This window comes from Gavialis gangeticus, unplaced genomic scaffold (genome assembly GCF_001723915.1).
Source record: "Gavialis gangeticus isolate Ggan-Ray unplaced genomic scaffold, GavGan_comp1, whole genome shotgun sequence".
Classification (NCBI taxonomy): Eukaryota; Metazoa; Chordata; order Crocodylia; family Gavialidae; genus Gavialis; species Gavialis gangeticus.
Genome location: NW_017729031.1, coordinates 88,790,415 through 88,795,982, shown reverse-complemented (window position 1 = coordinate 88,795,982; position 5,568 = coordinate 88,790,415). Strand labels below are relative to the sequence as shown.

General features: G+C 40.0%; 1 protein-coding gene across 5 annotated transcripts in view; it reads left to right on the top strand.

The window, feature by feature from the left end:
• Positions 1-5,568, top strand: part of AGAP1 (ArfGAP with GTPase domain, ankyrin repeat and PH domain 1) — a 679,540-nt gene that overhangs the window by 120,580 nt on the left and 553,392 nt on the right. The window lies entirely within an intron of this gene.

Genomic DNA, 5,568 nt, shown 5'->3' with positions numbered 1-5,568 from the left:
TCCAGGTCCTTTCAGGGGAGCAGCCTGAGTCCTGCAGGCAGGATTGACCTTGGAGGTTCCCAGAAGGCATGGCCAGAGCCACCAACCTGCTGCCCTGCTGTTGCCGAGAGCTCTTTTGCAGGAGCCCTGGTGGCTTTCACTGGGTTTCTGACTGCAGGAAAACAAGAGCTGACATTTTCCCCTTTGAGCTCATCGAGGGGGGCCTCCGGAGGAGATGGGGCCGAGAGCCACCGGCCTAGACACCTGCCTGCAGTTGGGCTGGGATATTGAAGCACCTCTGCATGATCCTCTACCCCAGGGGTTCCCAACCTTTTTCAGATCGTGGACTGGCAGACTGCAGTCTGGAGGTGACAGGCACACACATACCGGCATACTTGGTATAAAAAAGTGTTGGCTGCCAGTCTGTGGTATGCCGGTCACTCCTGGACTTCCAGTCCGGCAGCCAACCTTCCTGTCAACCAGCAGCCGACCCTTCGTGGCCCAGTACCATTAGATGGTCATTAATGCACCATGCTTACGGTGCATTAAGTTTAGTACCTGTAATAACAGGTACTAACAATGCTCCGTAATTGGCGCTACTGCACATTCATGCAGATGAACTCTTTTTTGTGTGATGCTTAATGGGCGTTGGACTGAAGGTAGTGCACATTAGCACGGTTTTTGTCAGCCGCACTAATGCGCCCTGGAATTAGTCCAATGCCTATATGAAGTGTCTTGTGTAGATTTGCCCACTGTGTAGACAAAGCATATCGGAGATGTGTTGCATTTCCCAGCATAGTAGGTGTTGCTTGTCACCTTCCATTTCAGGTGCGGGAGCCAGGAAGTGATGTGAAGGCAAAATAGGTTATTCCCATAACAAATGAGACTTCACCTCCTTGTAGGTCTCTTCACTGCTGTTCCCTTAGCTGGAACGAAATGCCACGGAACTGCAACTTAATCATTTAACCAGGAAAGAGGGCTGGGTTGCTTTTTTGGAATATGGGTCACTAGGCCACTGAGTGTGTTTTCATGAAGCACCTTTCCGAAATAGGATGCATCATGCTCAGTGACTTAAAATATCTGCCCATAAAAATACCCTGCGCAGGAGGTGTTTAAATGCAGTTCAAGTGGATTTAATCAGCTTGATAATGAAAATGTGCAAGTATCTGAATGTAATAGTTATTTGGATTGCTGCTAGTCCTCTGGCCGACTTGACACCAAGAAGCTGACTTCACTAGAATACAGGAGTAAAGGAACATGGTTTTAACATTAATGGGAAAAGAAAAGCAGATTGAACTTAGTTGATGGTTTTATGTTACGCTTTTCAAAACCTCTGTGGGCATCTATGCTGAATTTGGGTTTTACCACTTACCTTTTTGTGAGGTATTGATTATAGACTTTTTTCTTTCTTTTTTTTAAAAGAATTTAGGGTTTTTTTCCCCCCTCTTCTGGCAAATAGAGCTATTACACACTTCTTTATACACAATTCTAGGTTTATTGTAAAAGTGGCAATTACACTAGTCTCCAGAGTAAAGCCTATTTGAAAAAGCAAAAGAGGCGATAGACCTTTAACAACTATTCACATTGCCAAAGGTCATGGTTTTTCTTTTCCATGCACGTATTTAAAATCTTCCCAGGGTGTGAAACAGAGTGGTTGCATGGAAGTAATAATAGCTGGACAAAAATGACGTGTAGATCCAGTGGTCCACCAGTTGAGATCAAGTGCTTTCAATTCTTAAGCTGTAATGCACTGTTCTCAATTTCATACTGTAGGTTAATAAAACATTAAAGGCATTTATGTGGGTTTACAAGCAGTCTGTACCGGAACTTGTGGCTTGCCTTCAGTGTTAAGGTTGAGATAACCACAAAAAGTGTGTTTCACACAGCTGTTTGTGTTTGCCACTTAAGAAGTATGCCCAGAATGCTATTTTGTTTGAAGAGTGTGTGCGCATACATTCCATTTCCATATATGTTTCCTTTTTACTCTGAGTGCATGGAAAGGTGAAGTACAGTATTTTTTTAGGGTGGGGGTAATCTCAATGAGTGTGTTAAGACACCTCACTGAAATTTTTCTGTGCTGACTGATTAAAACTCGTCAGTGAGAAACAAGCTTTAATTGCAACTCCAAATAGAATGGTAAACCTTCATCTAATTGTTTTACTGTATCACATGTATGAAGCTAGGCTTATATGAGATTTGGTTACTGTATAAACTTAACTGGTGTAACTGGGCATGCCTGTTATCACCCTGCAGGCCACTCTTTAAATTCCACCCGCAGACTAAATCTGTCTTTTTTTTGTAGAAAAGTAAGTTTTGGCCTTATCTTCACTACCAGAAAAAGGTTTGTGCTTTTAGGGAAAATTGCCTTTTAAGTGCACGCCTCTGTTTGGGTTGGTGTTTCTCAGCATAATACTCATAAATTCAGAGTTAGCTCAGTTCATCTTGAATTCACCTTGTTAGCTTTTAGGTGCTGCTTGGGCTCTGGAACTGATGAATCAAATGTGTTCTGGCATGTAAACATGATGAGGGGAGACAGGAATAGGGTTGCAGCCACTAGCCCTTTACACTTTGACTCCTGAGAATTGAACACCAACTCTGAAGGTTTTGCTAGAAACTAAAAACCAGCAGACATTTAAAAAAAAAAAATTCTTCTAGATTTTGTGGGGATTGGAGGTTAGCATAACGACCAGCAACACAAACCGGATATATCTTGATTTAACTAATGATTCCTTTTGTTCAGAATGGACTGGCTTGTGGAAGCAAACTCACTGGGCTGTTATTACAGCTTTCTCTGATAAAACATCTTGCAAATCTCCCTTTATTCATATTATTGGTATTTGGATCTTTGATAGGCAGAAGGGTGACATATAAATCTAATGAACACATAAATAAATAGGTAGACTTACATTTGTTGACTTCTTATACCTATCCCCCAAGGATGAACCAAGAAGAGAAGTGATTTAAGGCCCATGTAACCTAAAAGAAAATAGACAACTGCTAATTTGTTTCCTTAATGTCATAACATGTCTCAGTGTGTACTGAATGTTTAGCTTGTTTAGGTCTTGTTTTGAAATTTGCTGTTAGCTTTTTTTCCTCATTGCACACATTTAGCATTTCTAAAACTTAGAGGCAACAAAGGGGTGAATAATGAGTCCAGAAATTTAATTATGCTCAGCATCAGCATTGTCCAAACTCTCCAAAAAGTGAACCCTCCTTCAGGAAGTCCAAGACACTTGGGACTCCTTGAAAGAAAACCTTTTTAGTGGTAAAGATAAGACCACTTCTAGGGTTTCTTTTGCATCCTCCACCAAACTTTTTGAGAAATGATTTTAGCTTTTAATAACACTTTGTTTTATTTATATGCTTTGAACATAGAAATAGTAAGATAGATGTTAAACTTTAACTTCTGTAATATGTTTCACCCATTACAAAGTGACTGGAGCAGTTCATACCTCAGTGCTGTTGCCTGGGCTCTTTTAGGGCTTCTGTACATGTTCAGGGAGCCCAGAATTCCAGCATATTGGAGACACCTGGGAATTACCACGCTCTGGCAGACTCCAGCATCACATGTATGTGTCCCCGTGCTGAAAAATGGCAGCAGGGCACTTTAATTTGAGCTTTAGTTCGAAGTGGCCCACCGCCATTTTTCAGTGTAGGGATGCTGATGCACATGATGCTCCGGGTGCTTTTAATTAAAGTGTGTCTAACCCCCCCACCTCCATGCTTCTGGTGCACGTGTATAAACGCCCTTGATGACTTGGGCATATGTTTCCTGTTCAGATGTGTAGGCCTTAACCACAGCAGAGAGGAAACTTTTCAAAAGCACCTACATCTTATCTACTCTGATTTGGACTGATTTGCATTACTGCTGAAAGTTTTCCAAGTGATTTAGAGCATGTCTTTACTGCTTCCCTCCTGACCATAGGAAAAAAGTCCAGTCCATGCTCTTGCTAGAACAGTTCAACAGCTTACTGCCCAACACCAGAGTACTGTGAGATCTGTGCCAGTGTGCTGTGCAATATTCGCATTGTTAGATATGCAAAACTCTGCATAATTTGCCAAATAAATCCAGAGATTTTAAATAGGAATCCTTCATGTCAAAAACTTTAATGTTGTCGCCTGAGTTCTTTGCAATTGAAGAATTGCTCTTCTATTTTTCTGCACTTCAAAAATAAGTGAAAGCTAAGATCTGGCATTTTTTAGGGCTGTCTTTAACTCAAAAAGGTTGAGAGCTGCTAGTTTAAGATTTTTGGGGTTGCTTCTGAGACATTTAGCTTATCTGCTTGTCTTTGGTTCACCATACCAGGAGTAGGTGGGTAGGTTTAGTGTGGACCAGGGGTCAGGGTGGCCTTTAGCCTCTTTCCTATGCAGGCTTCAACATGGGTTAAATAAACTTTTGATTGCTCTCCATGCACTTCTTTACATCTGCTTCACTGTTTTTGGGTGACCAACTATTACCTTGCTCTGGAATATAGAATGTGTTGAAGTTGCCAGATTGTTCCATGACTTGTTTTTTAATAGTTGCACCGTAAAGGTTACTTTAAAATATAGTGGATGGAATCCAGACCGTGCTTTTTCTCTGACAATGAAAATGTCAGATTACACTCAATACATGTGTTCTTCCCAGTATGGACAAAATTAAATTCTTTTTTAATGGATAGCCTTTTCTAATTATTTGAAGGGCAGTTAATTACAAAGAGAATTTCTGATAGGTTTTTTTTTTTTTTTGAGTCACCCTGTTTATTCTGAATTCTGTCCAGAGTACTAAATAACAATGAGAGAAAGCTGGAAAAATCCTTCAAAACCTTTACTTTATGTTATTTGCCAAATTGAAGTGAAAGAATGCTTTTTTTGCTTTAAAGTGATCTCAGGAAATGTAAAACTCAAGAATTCATTAGAGATTTATATTCCTCTCCCCTGAAGTCTTTGTGATCACTAACTAGTCCAAGAAGCTTTGACAGAAGATGGTGAGTACAATGGAGAAGGATGGGAATGAGGACACATACAGAAAATTACAAAAGATGGTGTTTTGAAATCTCACCTACTTTATTCCTTTTCATTTTTAAAACAGAACTAAATTTCAAGGGTTGAAGAAGTCTTATTAGGCAGGCAATACTTTAGATCAGTATCAGAAAACCAAGAAAAGAACTTCAGGATTTTGTGCAGTGATAGATATCTCTTGGAATGAATGATAAAGTATTTCATATCAAGGTATTGAACACTGAGCTCTAACCAACTGTAAGCTGTTACCAGAACAGTGAGTGAGTGAGTGTGCATGTGCTGCAGTTCAGTAATCTTGGAAATATCCCTTTACTGTGTACTCAATACCATTAAGCCTTTTCCTTTAATTTGGTGACAAAATCTCCCATTTCTAAGGACTGCATCTGGTGGAATCCTCATTTTAAAATAGGAGCATTATATTTTCCAAGCTGTTTACTCTAAAATTTGAGTCCTAGAAAAAATTTCCATGCTATTTTTCTGATTATATAAGATTAGCTGGGTGTGTGGGTTATGTCCAGATGTAGTTATGAAAACAAAATCCAGTGGATGAAAGGATTGTAATCATCTTTAAGCATCATCATCAGTTGG